General features: G+C 37.8%; 1 protein-coding gene and 1 long non-coding RNA gene across 4 annotated transcripts in view; one reads left to right on the forward strand and one right to left on the reverse strand.

The window, feature by feature from the left end:
* The window catches only part of LOC309501939 (uncharacterized protein), a 109,722-nt gene that overhangs the window by 87,403 nt on the left and 4,617 nt on the right, over positions 1-17,702 (forward strand). The window lies entirely within an intron of this gene.
* Positions 477-9,460, reverse strand: LOC309502041. 3 transcript variants are annotated; one of them, XR_014207080.1, is made up of 2 exons: positions 8,842-9,460; positions 477-6,582 (listed from the first exon to the last, which is right to left on the reverse strand). It is a non-coding gene; the product is annotated as an uncharacterized lncRNA (long non-coding RNA). The 3 variants fall into 3 exon arrangements; XR_014207081.1 differs by lacking the exon at positions 8,842-9,460 and adding an exon at positions 7,015-7,585; XR_014207082.1 differs by lacking the exon at positions 8,842-9,460 and adding an exon at positions 6,677-7,006.

Consider the following 17,702-nt stretch of genomic DNA (forward strand, 5'->3'; position numbering starts at 1 on the left):
CTTTCATCTGAGGAATAAATTACATTTTAAAATGTATTAAAATAGAAAACTTAAATTGTCATAATATTTCACAATATTACTTTTTTTATCAAATAAATGCAGCCTTGGTGAGCAGAAGAGACTTCTTTTAAAAACATAAAATCTTACCGATCTAAAACTTTTGACCAGTAGTGTATGTATATATGTATATATTGTGGTGAGATCTGATATTTACCTCATTGCTTGATTAACCCCTATTTAGGTAGTCTTTTGCTGTCAGGTCAAGTTTACTACACTGGCTAGTTTATTATACCAGTTAAATCTAAGGTATGTCCCTTATCACCATATATAACAATCATTGACTCAAAAGATCTTTCATGCTTACCCTCTGGTGAAAGCTTCCTGGATCTCTTTTGTCCTGGTCAGATGAAATATACAAATGCCTATTTTATTGCTATTGAACTTTCTTTGTACAGCTGAAGTAAGACGAGAAAATGTTTGTCTTTATAAAATAAAAGTTTATTTAAACAAAAGAGAAATATACTTGGTTACACAATAATCAAAAACTTGTTAGCAAATTATCAAAAGGTTACAGATTATGATTCTTCAGCTAATCCATGCCCGGGGCAGTCCCGGAAAATGGATGTACAAAGAGTAACTAACTACTAAGCAGTTCAAGCAAGCAATCTGATAAAGATAACCTGTTCTCGTCTTGAGCTTCTCAGGTTATGAAATAACAGCAGGCAAAAAGAAGGATCTGGAGAGAATTCACTCGCTTTAGAGACGAACATCAGAAAATAAACACACTTGAACATTCTTGTTCTGAGGTGTGTGTATACCCTAAACCACATACACATACACATACACATACACATACACATACACATACACATACACATACACATACACTGTTCATGTTTGAGGCCTCTTTGTGTTTTTCCAGAGGAACTGAGGAGAAAACAGTCTTGTGACTTATGCTTAGCTGCAAGTCCTGATGTGTCACTCTTATCTTTTTATGGTGTTTCCTTCCATTGTGCTTCTTGTGTGTGTGTATTTGGAGGTACATTTAACTCTTTATGAAAATATTCCACTACACCCCCTCTCGGACGTCTAAATACACGATTTTCCGTCAGCACTCTAGGCACAATTACGTCAAATTCATCAAGTTTAACATTTATAAACGCTTACGGTAACCATAACCCAATCCAAGCAACATTCATAGAACCTGTACCTAGTTGGTGAGTCCTCCAGAAGAACCCAATTTTGCAAGCTCCATATTGGAACGACAGAAACTCATTGTTGTCTTGTACCACATCCTGTTCACTGGCTGCCAATGAAACAAGTCCCGCCTCCGCGGAGTCTGGTCCCACTGCACCAGATTCTGGTATTTCAGAGTCACCTCGGTCCCACTGGCCAAGTGCTCTAGGGTCAACACCCGTGGCTCCCACTGGGCCGGTGAAGACCTCTCCAGACAAATCTGCAGGATCGATAACAACAACATTTGTCCATTCACTCCAGCTTGTCTAGTTCCTCCATCTATACGTGTGAATGTCGACACTACAAGTGGTCTTGGTCACAGTCTCTCTGTGGTCTATCAATAGTTCTGTTTCTTCTTGCAACTCAACTACCCACCACTTGTTTTCATCAATTAACTGTAGTGCCTCACAGGTCATGTGATGACTGTTGCCTGGGCTGAGCCAACTGGCCCCGCCTTTACAATAGGTTATATTTTTAATTTCCGCCATAGAGTAGCCGTTCTTAATAATACATTCTGAGCAGAAGTGTTCATATGTATTAAGATCCCGTCCCCATGCCGTAATCATTAATGGATAACATTTATATTTAAAACATGATTTGCAGATTTTGTGAACTTCATTGTAATGAGGTGGTTTCCTTTTTTCTGGTACAACACAGAATCAACAGTGAAATAAAAAAATCACAGAAAATTCAATAATAGTAAAACTACAGATTAGAAATGTTGGTAGAAAAGAAAATTGCTTTTTTTTTTTTTTTTTAAGTAAAATCAGTAAAAAAGTAAAGTACAGTAAAATTTCAATCCACATTAACAGTTCTCAACCAATCACCATGAATTTGGAATGGTCGTTAATACCTATTAATAATTGTCTTATTAATAATTTTGGTTCTTGCAGGTACCTTGCAATCCCCGCCATTATCAAAATTACGAAATATAGCACAGCCAATCTGTTCACCATTGGTCTTAAGGCGATATTTCTCCTCCAGCTAATTACCGTCAAAAAGACGTAGGTAATTATTCCCAATCCAATTTCAAAATATCCCAGCCGAGTGAATTTGAAATAAGTAATTTTGACACATGTTACCCAGTTAAATGCTTCATAAGCAGGTTTGGGTTTATTTTTTAAGATTCCTAGAATTAATACATGCGGGTTGAGGCCCTTCGGCCAATAACCTTTTTGCACTGGATCTAAGACATCTTCGATGACCCATTTTATGTGTAATTACTTTATATGCTTCGCTCAGTGGAGCTGACCTCCCAGTTGGCTGACTGGGTTTTTTAATATCCAGTCTTATTGGTTCGACCTTATCAAACTCCTTTGGGCTTATCCAATGATTCTGGACTACAGAAACATCCTTTTTTTATCAAACAATTTCATTCATCTATCTTGGTTATTTTAAAAAAAGGGATGTTCCACAGTTTATACACATGTATGGTGGCCGATAAATTTGTTAGATCACTAATTTTATAGATTAAGCCTCGTAACTTTACATGTGCCTGGTTATGGCTTTTAAGTATAGTCCATCTTATCCTGGTTTTATTCCCTTGCACAGTTGGACTGTATAATAACGGGCCGTACAGGGAACTCTTATTAAAAGTACCTGTGCAGTTCCAAAATTATTTATCTATATCTTTTATAAATCCTTTAAACATATCTCTAATCCTTTCTGGGCCATATTTTGCTTTACTATTTAGAGATACAGTTTGGTTATAACATTTTTTTTTCTACGATTACTACTTTAGACGAGCAGGAGGCTACTCCTTTCTCGTTGACATTACTACTAACAGTAAGGCCCAAGAATAATGCTAATATGCTGGCCACCCATACAGTCATACAAGCCAGCAGGACTTTTCCTTGGTTGCATCGGTCCTGACGCCATCTCCTGTACTTCCTCCTTAGACGAGTTCCTGGTACACCCATGTGTCTGCAATCACAAGATAAGAGAGAGAACAGGTTGCATCCTGTGCTTTCCCTAAACTTCTTTTCACACCATTTGGCCAGTTTTTCAGCTGAGCTTGGTTCAGGCTGCCGGAGAGTCGATGGCTTTAGCTTGACCCATGTAATCACTTGTGGTCGTTATCTGTGCCTGTACCTCCCACAGCTCACTGTTGCTTTCTGGCCCAAATTTGACTTTTACTCTACCTGTCCCTGCAAAAGTCTGTTGTGATCTTGCTCTGACAGTCAGTGATGTTTCTGTGACATAATGGCTATATTCTCTTGGCATAACAATAGGTATTCCTCCTGGAAATACATATTTATAATGATTTCTACCATTACTACTTCAATCACTGTTTTCTCACATTTTCTTTTTCCTAATTCTAGTTTTTTCATGTTTAAAAGAAAACCAGCGTCCGCCAGTCTTTTGATGGCTTCTGTTAAGATTTTCATGTGTTCATCCACGGTCTCAGTGCCTATCGGCACATCATCGGTGTACGCTGTGATTGGCAATCCTTCTAATATTATTGCCTGGAACACATTTGGGGAATTACAGTAATTAATCTGTTTGGAAACGTATCGTTTTCCCTCAAATGTAAAAGCCGTACACGGTCTACTTTCCTTGGCTAAAGATATGGACCAAAATCCGTTAGCCAAGTAAATTTTAGATAATAATTTACCTTCGTTTAATCCATTTGTAGCATCTTTTGCATTAATTAGGGATCTATTATCCGGTTCTGTTACTTTAGAGAATTGGAGAATTTGTTGGACAATTTTTCCCTATACTTATTACCCCTTTTGCGGGATAGTTCGCTTATAGTCTCTTTTATTTCTTTATGCAGTTTTATTTAATGGATATTGTCATTGTGGCGCTGGGATTCCTCCCAATTTATCTGATATTTTTCCACAATCATTTTTACTATTGGCCGAATTGTCTCTATATTTTTCTAGTAATTTTCTTAACTCGTATCTTTGACTACTCTATCTATCGGTTCTGCTTTTGTTTCGTTTATTAATGTGGGCTTGTTTCTGCTCTTTGGTCAGTTTTGCCCATTTTTCAGGTTCTATATATGTAGTTCCTCTTTCACCCTCATTTCTATAATTTGATTTATCTTTAGGTTTCTGATAGGCAGTTTTTTGTTTGACTCTATCCCACTCCACTGGTTCATCTTTGTTTTGACCTGAGCTTTCTCTGGTCCTATTTATCATCACAGTTTCCCTGTCATATCGGACTGCGAATATAGACATTTTGGACCAGTCTGTTTCTGCTCCCCAGCTGGCTATCTCATGACATCTAGGTATTTCTATGGCTAGCTTTTTTAGTTTGGCTAACATTTTTCCTGCTGTCCACCCTTGTCTGGCTTTCCCTGAAAGGTATAGCCAAAGGCCTGCGGTTTGTACAAATTCTATGTCTTTCCTGAACTCAGTTTCCTTATCTACACCTATCATCAGGGAGTGTGCATTAAGGGTTTTCAGGCTTATGGATAATCCTGTATGATGTGTTATCATGTACTCTACCAGGACAGTTGAGGTACCTAGGGCTTTCCCCAGGTCAGCTACCATTTTTGCCTTAAGCATATTGTCATCTTTTGCCCTTGGGAATTTCATATTCTGCAGGAGCTGGATGGCAGTGAAACTGTCTCCTTCAGCCTCTCTAGCTGGATCTCGCCTAGGTTTAGAGACTATAACTTCTGCGTCAGATTCTGGTTGCGTCCTTCTCCTATTCTGCCTGGATACCGCAGCTAGCATGGACAAATCTATTTGTGGTTTAACTGACAAGGGCTTTTTAGGGCGCCTGCTCTCTTCCTCTGTATCAGAGTCTGAGCTTTTAGGTGAAGCAGCTTTCTGCGGTTTTCTTGAAACTTTACTCTTAGGGCGGGGAGCCTTGCTATGAGTGGCCTCCCGTAGTTTCCACACTTCCGCCATCGTCGGTTCATATTTATCTCTTGTATTGTCATCTGATAAAATATAACACAGGGCGTTCTGCATACAATCTAGCTGTTCTGCTAACATGTAATATTTATCTTTTTTGCTGGTTCCCGGCATATCCAGGATCTCATCAGCAGTAAGTCCACAAGCGAGCTGCATTATTTTCTGCTCTGGTCCCTTTAGTGCTGCTACTTGTGAATCTAGCGGGTTAAACACATGACCAGGATGGGTTAGAAATGTTATACCTCCCAGGGTGTTATTTTCCCTCTTATGCGAGCTGCTTCGACGTTCATTGGACTGACTTCTGGATTTTTTATTATTAACCCTACTCCTGCGAGCTATTTCCTCATCTTCAGGATCCTCTGAACCTGAACTACGATTAGGCTCTGTATCTTCCTGCACTCTGGGTTTATTACCGTTCAACTTTCTCCCTGTTGAAGTTTGGTACGGTTTAAACCCTGTCTCTCTCATTTCCCATGTTTCTCCCGCTCTAGTTAGCGGACTGAACCCAGCTATGAGATTTCTTTGTTTGGGAATAGCTACTCCATATCCCTCGCCAGGGTCGCCATAGTCTCGCCCGGTTGCTTCCCGATCAGTCTGATCTGATGGTGCGGGTGATCCAGCCGTGACGAGAGCGTCTGGGCATGGGATACCATTTCTAGTTACCACTATATTAGCTTCTCTAGCGAGTGGTACGGTGACATCAGTGTCACTGATTTCTACTGTAACCTTATCCCCTGATCTTTTTGCGACAACCTCCCTGACCAGACGTCTTAGTCCATCCGAGTTGGATGTATACATAGTACGATCAACGGTTAGGAAGGCTCTCCCTGCTTCGTTTTGTAGCCTATTTAGTTGATCTTGTGGGAGTAGAGTGATATTAGTTATTTTATCCATGACTGTGCGTCAGCTCCTGTGAGAATACTTAAAATAGTTGCTTGAGGGTTTGTTTAGGTAGTCTCTGGTCCTACAGCGCTGTCCTTGAGACTGTTTACCTCTGGAGTGCTTAACCATAAATCAACCCCTATTTAGGTAGTCTTTTGCTCTCAGGTCAGGTTTACTGTGATGGATTCACGATTAATACCGTTCCCAATTATCTTAAAACCATACTCAAAGTTTATCGAGATAATCTCGCGGTAACTAAAGAGCCTGATCCTTTAGTCGTGTCCTCAAGAAGTTAGATGATCAGTCTATACTAGTTTATACTCTATTATAAAATAATAGATTGATTACCTGTATTATAAGTCTATCTTTTGTGGTACTACTTAAACCTTTTTTGCACTATAACAACAACCTTGTTACATGCTGCCTCTTTGGCTAGGCTATATGATCAAATCAAAACACATGGTAATTATTATTTTAACAAAGTAATGCTCACCCCTCGTGCGTCTCTTCCAGGAAGGATTTCCTGATCCAGGCAGAAGAAAACTGTACTCAATGATCCAAGGTCCAGTCAGATGATTGTAGTAAATGTTTTAACAAACTGTATTAAAAAAATCAAATGAAAAGAATACTTGTTACAGATTATAAATGAGTACTAACTGACAGATTCTTGGGTCTAGTAACAGCTGGCGTACTAGATTGTTGGTAGCACTTCCTTTGTTTGCTGCTTATATAGTCTTGAGTTCGGCTGAATTCAGGTCCTGCCTTTGAATTGTTTTCCTCTCAGCATATCTCTAAGCAGACTCTCTAACAGTCTTTGATACTAATCTTCCTCACAAGCTCAAGCATTTCTGCTCCTGACATCATCTCACAGAAAGTGGGTGATTGTTGCGCAGGAAATGTCATTCTGATATGGGCCTCTCGCTACATTACTACACTGGCTAGTTTGTTATACCAGTTAAATCTAAGGCATGTCCCTTAACACCATATACAACCATAACAATCACTGACTCAAAAGATCTTTCATGCTTACCCTCTGGTGAAAGCTTCCTCTCTCTAGAGATGAACATCAGAAAATGAACACACTTGAGCATTCTTGTTCTGAGGTGTGTGTATACCCTAAACCACATACATTGTTCATTGTTCATGTTTGAGACCTCTTTGTGTTTTTCCAGAGCAACTGAGCTTGTCTTGTCAGAGCACAGTCTTGTGGCTTTTTATGCTTAGCTTACACCATGCCATCCTGCATATTTGCAGATAAGTCCTGTTGTGTCACTCTTATCTTTTTATGGTGTTTCCTTCCATTGTGCTTCTTGTGTGTCTGTGCACGAATGTCTGAGTGTATTTGTGTATACCTGCGTATGTCTAAGTATATGAGTGTAAAATATTCAAAATCTGACTAATTCCTCTTCATTATTTGTTTTAATTTATTTAAAGTTTATTTAACAGGGACCATACAAGCAAACATAGTTACAATACAAAGCCTGTAACTGATGCGCAGCATATAGAGTTTATAGCTAGTGCTAATTTTCAACTCCTGTCCCTGGTTGGGCATTTCTAAGAACATTATAAAACAGATGCATACATAAAAAAACAAGAAATAATACAAAACTATACATGTACTGTATGTATATATGTATGTATATATATAATATATATATATACATATACATATACATATACATATACATATACATATACATACATACATACACAATTATAACAACAATTAAAAATGTATACAGTTTTGGTTTGTCTTTAGCCACAGCTTAATCCTGAAAGTGAACTTTTTGAAGTCAGATATGGCCTTAATATCAGATGGTAATGCATTCCATAGCCTACAGCTCTTAACAGAAAAGGCAGTCTGTGCAAAGCTTGTCCTACAGTATGATATTGTACAGTTATGATTTGTACTACTTCTAGTAACTCTTTGGCTGTTCTGTATTTCAATAAATTTACGAAGAGGCTCAGGTGCTAAATTATTAATACACTTGAAGATTAATTTAAGGAAACATAAATTACTAAAGCTTTCAAAGCTTAATATTTTATATTTCTCCAGTATGTAACATTGATGATAGCGGATTGGCTTTTTATCCATAATTTTTATTGCTCGATTGTAAAGTGAACCAATGTGTTTTGTTGCAGATGGAGCTGCTTGCCCCCAAACTGTCATGCAGTATGAAATATGTAAAAACACCATAGATTAATTTAAAACAGTTAAGATTTCTTTGTATTGTTTTAGAGATTTTCTTGATATGTTTAGTAAAATTAAGTTGAGGATCTATAACCAATCCAAGGTATGTGAATTCTGTTACAGATTGAATTTTACACACACACACACACTCTCTCTCTCTCTCTCTCTCCTCTCTCCTCTCTCTCTCTCCTCTCTCTCTCTCTCTCTCTCTCTCTCTCTCTCTCTCTCTCTCTCTCTCTCTCTCTCTCTCTCTCTCTCTCTCTCTCTCTCTCTCTCTCTCTCTCTCTCTCTCTCTCTCTCTCTCTCGCACACACACAATCGCACACACACAATCGCACACACACAATCGCACACACACAATCGCACACACACAATCGCACACACACAATCGCACACACACAATCGCACACACACAATCGCACACACACAATCGCACACACACAATCACACACACACAATCACACACACACACACACACTGTATTCTATTCTATTTGTATTCTATTATAAAGATAATAGATTTCCCCTTCGTATTATAAGTCTTCCTTTTAAGGTACTCTTCAACCATGTTCGCTATACAACAATAACCCTGTCGTAAGCTCCCTCTTTGGCTAGGCTTTATTAATCAATCAAATCTCACAGTGATTTATATCAGAAGAATGCTCACCCTCTTGTCGTTTCCTCCGGTCAGGATCTTCCTGATCCAGATAGAAGAATGTGACACGTGCCCAAGAATCCAAGGTCCAGACAGATGATTATAATAAATGTTTAACAAATATTTATTAAAAGAATCAAATGAAAAGAATACTTGTTACAGATTACAAAATGAGTACTAACTAACAGAGATACTAGCTAGGCTTAAAGCTTCTTGCATCTGATGTATCAGACTGGAGATTGCAAGGAAGAGCCAAGAGTCCTGTCCAGGTCTCTTCTTTTATAGTCTGAATCCAGCCGTCTTCATCATAGTTACTGTAAGGCACATGACTGCTGTTTCAATATCACCAGTATGACTGCTATTTCTGTGCAAGCATGACTATGTCTAGCCAGCGGCTTGTTCTCCAGCAAGCAGCTGAAGATACAATAGTTCCTTTGTATTTGTGGACAATGACCCTTGTCACTGCTCTCTCATGTGGTTTGAGAGATGCAGAGATGGACAACAACCTCTTTATTCAGCAGAATATTTTTAGATGGTTATATTCTTTATTAACCAAGACAGTTTGTTGGCTGCATCTCTAGTGGCAGATTTCTTCTTGTGACCCTTTCTGCGTTGACGTCGAGTTGGAGGTGCAGATGAAGCGAAGGAAGTGCCACTCTCAGGTGGACCTCCCTCAACACCCCAAACAATTTGGAGATTATTGCATAATAAAATATATTAAAGTAAACAACCTTAAATCTTCTTAATTGCAATTAATCAGAATTTTTATTTATTAATCTAGTTTTTTTTTTTTATGTTAAAATTCAGCTTTGATCACAGGAATAAATTAAATGTTAAATAGTCAAATAGAAATGTTATTTAAATTGTAATGTAATTTCTCAATATTACTGTTTTTACTGTATTTTTGATCAAATAAATGCAGGCTTGGTGAGCAGAAGAGACATTTGTATGTGTGTATATATATAAAAAATATAAAATATCAGTTTGTGCATTATTGTATCTTATGATGTATCTTGAGCTTGAAATGCAGCTCATCCATTGAGAATAATGTCATTTCAGGAACTGATTTCTTGTTCTCTGTTTTTCCAGAACCGGAGCCGGAGATTTCTGCCACCACTGATGCGTCACTTGAGGACACGAGTTTACCTCCTCCCGAATTCCCAGATTTCGACGTGTTTGCAGCAGAAGGTGATGCGATCGATCTGTCAGCCCTGGAGTTAGAGGCCACAGAGATCCCCGAATCCTCGCCGCCTCCGCCAGAGGAACACACCGGCCCGGATACACCGGCTCTCCCGGTCACATGTTCTCCAGGGGATACTGGCCCTCAGGACACGCCGTCAGGAGACGCTCTCGCTCAGTCCTCAGAGCAAGCCACAAGCGCAGGGATCTTGGCGACCTCTGACCTCAGAATGAACGGATCACACACTGAACACCAGCTTCCATCACAACCAGTGTAAACGTTTCATTTCTCTCATTATGTGGGATCTTCCTGAAATATGAATTAAATGTTAAATTGCATTCTTCCCTCACGGGTCAAAATGACCCAAAGCCCTAAAAGTATATATATAATTTAAAGGTAAATAAAAAAAATATATAAAATGCATTAAACATATATTAAAAACGTATATAAAAAAGAAATAAAATGAGCTTTCTGGACCAAAAAAAAGACACGTATAGTGTCTTTATAGAAAGGTATAGCTTTCTGGACCAAAAAAATTGGTCCAGAAAGCTTTTTATTTCTTTTTTTATATACGTTTTTAATATATTTTTAATGCATTTTATTTATATATATATATATATATATATATATATATTTTTTTTTTTACCTTTAAATTACTAGATTTGATCAATAAATAATAAATAAATAGTAATTTTAGCACATTCCTCACATTCTTTCAACTTAAATTCAAAATGACTCACAATTTCATGCATAACCCTTTTACCTTTTTTTTTTTTAATAGCATTTTGAGGTTTTTCTATGTGTACTGAAGTATTCCTCACATTCATTTCATTCCTAAGGGGGTCAAGTTGACCCGTGAGGGAAGGATTTCTTACTTCTTGAAATGAACCACAGAACTCCTCAAATCCATAATTATTATTTTGTGTATTCGTGGTTCAAGTGTGACAAAAGTCCTGGGGGTCTTGGTCTCTGAACACTCAATACATTTTTTTTTTATAATAATAAAAGAAGAAATTCCGGGTCAAAATGGGAAGGATGAGAGTTGAGGTTTAAACTTGTATCTTTAATATTGCCGAACAGACTTCATCTCATCGATATGTTCTTCTTTTCCCCTCAGTTTTCCTAAGGAAAGGCGTTTGCATGGGACATTTGACAATGTTTATGAGGATGTGGAGACTGTTCACAAATTTTCTTTTGCTCAAAACTCGTTGAAGAGTAAAGGAGCTCCTAAAAGTGAGTATTATGTTAGCATTACAGCTCTAGTCCATGAGTGGAGGATAATGACTGATGTGTTTTCTCCTTCAGATCCGTATGCTGATAATGGCCATGTGGTGAGTGATTCATTCTTATTGCCATTTATTAAAGAATTGTTCATTTATATGAAATATTATGTTTGATATATCATGATAGCATGTGTCTTTGCCAGCTTGAGCAACGCTAATAATAATGTGTATTATTTCTGTTGATCTCTTGATTTGTTTGACAGAAAGAAGAGATTTGGAAGAATATATGGCATGTCTCTCAGTGGTTTGTCAGCACTTATTTCACTCTGATGTTGTCAGGAAACTGATAATAAAAGTTCTTTTAAAATTCTGCACAGTTTAAGAAAAGAGCACACTGCAAAAAATGCTTTTCTTACTTAGTATTTTTGTCTTGTTTCCAGTCCAAATATACCTAAAAATATACCAGTCCAAATGTACCACTCATCTAGTAAGTGCACCCCATCTATGTATATTTACCAGATGAGTGAAATGCCATAAGATATTTAGTCTTGTTTTCTGGAGAAATAAATCAAAATTAAGTGAGTTGTTGCTTAAAAAAAAAGCAAAATGATCTGCAAATGGGGTCAGAAAAAGAATCTTAATTCAAACAGAAACAAGATAATATTCCTTACTTGTTTTAAAAACTCACTTGATTTTGATTTATTTTCCCAGAAAATAAGGTATAATATCTTATGGTGTTTTACTACTTTAGTAAATGCCTCTTGATTTAAGATTTTTTATTTTTATATTTGGACTGGAAATGAGACAAAAGCATTTTTTGCAGTGCAAACGTTTGTTTTTGTTGTATTTCCCCTCGTGATGTGAAGGTCTAACACAGCTGAAGATCACAATGGCCACAGTCATCACGAAAGGTATTATGATATGTGTTTTGTGACTGAACTCTGTGAAGGTACATGTACTCTACTGTAATCTGTGAAAACTAAATCTCATTACTATAATGTGGGTAAAAAATGTCATTTAAAGAATCTAATGATAAACTCAAACACATCCCATGTCCACACCAGACTCTTTGAGGGAGGACAAGATTTTGAAGAATTGGAGGTTTAAATTTGAGAACAACGCGTTGATGTAAATTATGAGAGAAAAAGTGCTTAATGGGTTCAAGTAAAAACTAGTATTCATTTTCTCCGTAGAGAAATAGACTTTCACAGAAACCTTATAAACCTTTATACTCAGCCCTGCTGTGAGCTACGAGATGTTAATCAATGGTATTTGCTTCTGTTGAGGCCGTCAGCCCACATTATTTCAGCTTATTTTTAAGATTGATTAACAGCAGAATTCCTGTTGAAAACTACATTACCCATGATGCTGTGCAGAAAATTACACCAATCAGAGTCTCGAAACAAGCTAAACGCACCAAAAGATCTGGCCAATCCCATGAAGCATTTTGAGTCAGTCTCCCTATGCTATTAAGATATATGTATATACTATATGCGAATTTTGCAATAAACGTAAACTATATGGTGTGTGAATATTTCTTTCACAATATGTGAAAGTAATTTTATATTAATTTATTATTAATTCAGTTATGCTGTCTGCAATGCTTCATGGGATTGTAGTTCTTTCTCTCTAAAGCCATTAAGTTCACAGTCTTGTACCTTTTGTCTTTTTGTCCAATTTTCTAAAGTTTTTTTGCTTCAAATCAAAGTTTGTAATGTGATTCTCGAAGCTGGTTGGTTTGGTTCATGGCTTATAACGCTTTAGCGAAGACTTTTTTTAAAATCCCAATGGGAGAAATAAATGGAGAAAATACTTCCATAACTAATGCTGTTAAAAAAGCGGGCGCTAATGCACACTATAGTCATGAAAATAGCTCTTCTGGACAGGTTATAGTACGGGTCACATGCCCTTTTGGCCCAGTCATGCCATTAGATCCATTGGTCTGGTACATCAGATTTAGTTTTCTGTGACACTTTTCATTGTTTCAAATTCTGTTGATTTGTCACAAAGAGATTATCTAGAAGTTTTGCTGAATTTGCAAAAAACGACTTGTTACAGTCTTGAGAGTTTCAGTAAGAATGTGTTGATGTATACAGTCAGCAATGTTTTGCCTTGTTTTCCATCATTTTCCAGCAAAAGTGTGTTTATGAATTGAAGTTATTGGAGTACAAAAACAAAACAAAAAAACAATCTTACTCTAAATAAATCAGGCTTTTGTGTTGAGGCCAGTGAAAATATTGTCTGAGAAAGGAAAAAGATATAATTATTACTTTAAAATAACTGGATTAATTTCAATTAAATTAAATATGATTATAATTTTATGTCTGTCTTATGATTTCTTAATTTTGGGAGTTTTTTCACTTGGACATGAGATGTACGCTTATATACATAACTTGTAACACATGTAAATGTTTCATTGCTAAAAACACAGCCAATCTGGTTATTTACCAACTGAGACTCTGAGCAAAGCTTGTTCTTCATAGAAACTAACCTGCTAAAATATGTGACTCTTCCAGAAAGAAGCAGCTGAGCCCTGAACACCAGGAGGATAAAGAGCTGAAGAAGAAAGAGAAGCAGCGTCTGGAGAAGGAGAAGAAAGAGCAGAAAGAGAAGGACAAGAAGAGAAACATGTTGCACAAGAAGTTTAAAGTGAATTCAGACGCATAAATTAAAGCCACACTTAATGTAGTGCAGATATAGATTCAAACGGACTGGTGTTTGCTTTAAAGATGGATAGCACAAGCACACTTTTCTAGATGCCGTTTGCTTTGATCTTTAATGGTGACATACATTAGTGTAACTCCTCCAGGCGTCCTGCAGGTCCTGATATATTTCCCATGTTTCTCTATAGATCACCGGACTGGAAGAGCCCATGTATCGGGCCCGAGTGCTGGCGGCCAGCAAACTCCGCAAATACGACCTGCCCGTCAAAAGTGGGGATCTCATCAGCATCATCCGAACGGTCAACTGCCCCAAGGGCAAATGGCTGGCCAGAGACGCCAACAACAAATGTGAGACGTTCCTACAAATCTTCTAGTCATGGCTTATACTGTAGCAGAAACTGCATGTATATTCTTTTCCCTCACCACTCCTTAAAGGGGTCCTATAATGCCCTTTTCACAAGATGAAAAATAAGTCTGATGTCCCCAGTGTGTGTATGTGAAGTTTTAGCTCAAAATATCCCACAGATGTTTTTTTTTATAGCATGTTAAAATTGTCACTTTTTGAGGGTGAACAAAAACGTGCTGTTTGTGTGTCTGTCCCTTTAAATGCAAATGAGCTGTTGCTCCCGGCACAGAGGGCGGAGCTTCAAGAGCTCGTGCGTGTGTGTGTTAACAGCTTCGATTACCTCACACAGACACACACTGAAAATTTCAAAAACTTTTAGCCTTTTATGTTTAAACCGGAGTCGGACAAAGATGGAGAGGCTCAAGAAGGGCATTTCTGAATGGTTAGTTGCTGATGTGGAGTTAACCATCTTCTAGTCATTAATTAGCATATTCTGTCATGATAATCTATAAATCGCGTTCCCGCGGGCGGGGATTGTGTAAGCAATAAGGTACGAGAGGCTAGTGCTGTACGGATGAAGGGTGTTTGGCACGACGCGAAGCGAAGTCAGCCGTGACTTATTCACCATACAGCACTAGCCTCTCGTACCTTACTGCTTTTATAAAACGGTTACCACACAATACAAATATTAAAGCTATATGTAAATCTAGAAATATGTCAGAAAAATATGTATCTATGCAACTTTCATGAAGTAAAATTACTAAAAGTATTCCTTCCGCTGGAAAAAGTAGTCCCTGACCGTGAACAGCAACAGAAGTTAAATACATTATTTCGCCATTAGATGGAGACAAAGACTGTTTGAGTGAGTCTGGCAGTAGAGAGACTTTTACATTGAAAGGACTGGAACTTGTGAACACGGAAAAGGAAGACACAACTGACAAATGACTATACGTGTCATAGCACGTCAATACCCCTTAACTGTTAAAAGGACAAGATATCGCAGCGGACATTCAAACAGATTTTTTTATTATGAATATAGAACTGGGGCCGTATTCACAAAGCATTTTATCTTACCACTAGGAGTACTCCTAAATCGCACTAAAAGATTTTAGCTAGGAGTTTTCTCATAAAAGTTATTCACAACGCCTTTCAGACCTACTCTTAGTAAAGAAAAATGACAACGCCTAAACTAAGAGTGAGTCTTCGTTGCTATGGATGACGTCATTACTCATGCACGAGCTTGACTGAAGTGACCACCTTGATTGGCTGATGATTGTAACGCGGGAATGATTCCAAACACCTCCCCTACGATGATGAGTGACAGGTGACAGGTCTGAGAATGCGTGCGCTACACAAGTAGTGCGAAGGACGGAAGATGATGAATAACTGAATAAATAGCCTAAATGAATAAAGAGTAAGGCAAAACAAATAGCCTAGTAGCCTAATGAAACATATGGATTGATGCAATATCTTTGCAACATTATTGAATTAATCTGTCACTATATGCCTCTGCCTACGTTTGCAAAGAGAAGAACTTTTTAATTTGATTCACAATGAAACGTTACAATTAGTTTACATGCAATGAGTAGCCTAGTTTTGGTTGTTGTTGGTGGCGTTATTGCATCCCTAGTTATGCCTACAATGCAAAATTGTTCCCTCGCGATTGGAAGCTCCTGTAGCCGCCGCATACGCATTTCAAAACATCGCAACGTGAAATGCCACAAAAAGTGGTTTGTGAATAGGTCTTAGTGAGTTAGGAGTCCTCTCGACTTCTTTTAAGCTGTCCCAGGCTTAGGTGCTACTTTTAGGGCTAAAATGCTTCGTGAATTACTCTTAGTCAAAAAAATGAGGAGTCCTAAAGTTACGAGTGACACGCCCATTATTTTTAGGAGTTGCTCCTAAATTCGCCAGTTAGGAGCTACTTTTAGCCTTAAAATTCTTTGTGAATACGGCCCCTGAGCTGTAAATGCAGGTATACTCGCTCACTCGATCTCTCACAATACTCTGAACAATATCAATGAGAATGTTTAGGTTGCTAAGAGTGGTTGCTAGGGGTGTTGCGTAGTGATACATAGAACCGTTGGATGAAGTGGTTATAGTCGTGTTTTATCATAAATTAAGCTATACGCTGATTTCACGCAGCCGCCATTTTGAAATCGAAAGTGAGGCTCCGGTGGGAAGAACCCCGGAAGTAACGATAAACAACAATGCCTTGGATTACCAACCTGAAGCTGCTGCCGCGATTTACACTATTGGATGTTAATATCCAATATAGGATATATATATAGTTCATTCCTGCTTCTTTTTTTACATTCTGAATTATATATAAAAAAATATTTTATTTATAAATGAATTTCACTGTATATAGTCTAAAGTATGAAAGCAATGTATGTAAATTTTTAGAATTGACACAACATCATTAAACACAACAATACGCCATCGCATTCACGACTCTCCTGTGATTAAAGGCGACACTTCCGGTTTCCTTCCCACCGGAGCCTCGCTTTCGATTTCAAAATAACGGCTGCGTGAAATCAGCGTATTGACCAATCAGAATCAAGGATTGGAACTAACCGTTTTATAAGTAAATTCTAGGGTTAGTGATGTCACTAACCCGGGATAAAGCTCATGTAGTCCTTAAAGCGATTTCTGTAAAAGCAAATATCTCCCTTTGCTTTGAACTTTGAGCGTCGTAACTTTGCAGATGTTTATGCTCAAACAGCAACATTACACACTAACTAAAGTTAGAAAAGTGAAATCATAATCAACCGCCCCTTTAAGTTAAAATAAAGTTGACCACTTTTTGAAAGTCATCCCAATGTCCTAGAGCAGTGGTTCCCAACCTTTTTTTGTCTGAGACCCCCTTTTTCCCAATAAAATATTTTAGGGCCCCCCTTCACATTTAATGATATTATCGCTCTTGTAAGCTTGCAGCAAAGATGACAAAATATGTTGTTTTCAAACAAACGGTATGTTTACTATAACCAGATATGTTTATGCACAAATAATAGCCTATAATATTGAAAATACAATAACAAAAACATCAGTAGGCCCTTTGTAATTTAAAAACGTAGGCTTAGGAGTAGCCTATAAATTGGCCCTATTTGAAATGCAATAACAAAAATATTCATACTGGTGTGTAAGTAAAAAAAAAAAAAAAAAGAATATAGGCTACTACTAAATGACTGCTGTCTGGGGCCTCAATTCGGTTGTTAAGTCGTGACGTAACCACTCTCCGATAATACTCTTTCCGGGTCCAAAGTCCAGGTCCTCTCTACCTACCTACCTACCGCTTTCGCTAGTGTTTTGGTTATTATTGAGTGTTTTTACAATGCCGCAGTGCTGTGTCCCGTGTCCCGAGCTAACTCACTTCAACCTCGTAAATCTTCTTTTTCATTGATGCCTGGACTCTACCCTTAATTATGCCACCTGAGTGATGAGCTACACTAACCACTCTGGTG

Source organism: Leuciscus leuciscus (genome assembly GCF_965113295.1).
Source record: "Leuciscus leuciscus genome assembly, chromosome: 6".
Classification (NCBI taxonomy): domain Eukaryota; kingdom Metazoa; phylum Chordata; class Actinopteri; order Cypriniformes; family Leuciscidae; genus Leuciscus; species Leuciscus leuciscus.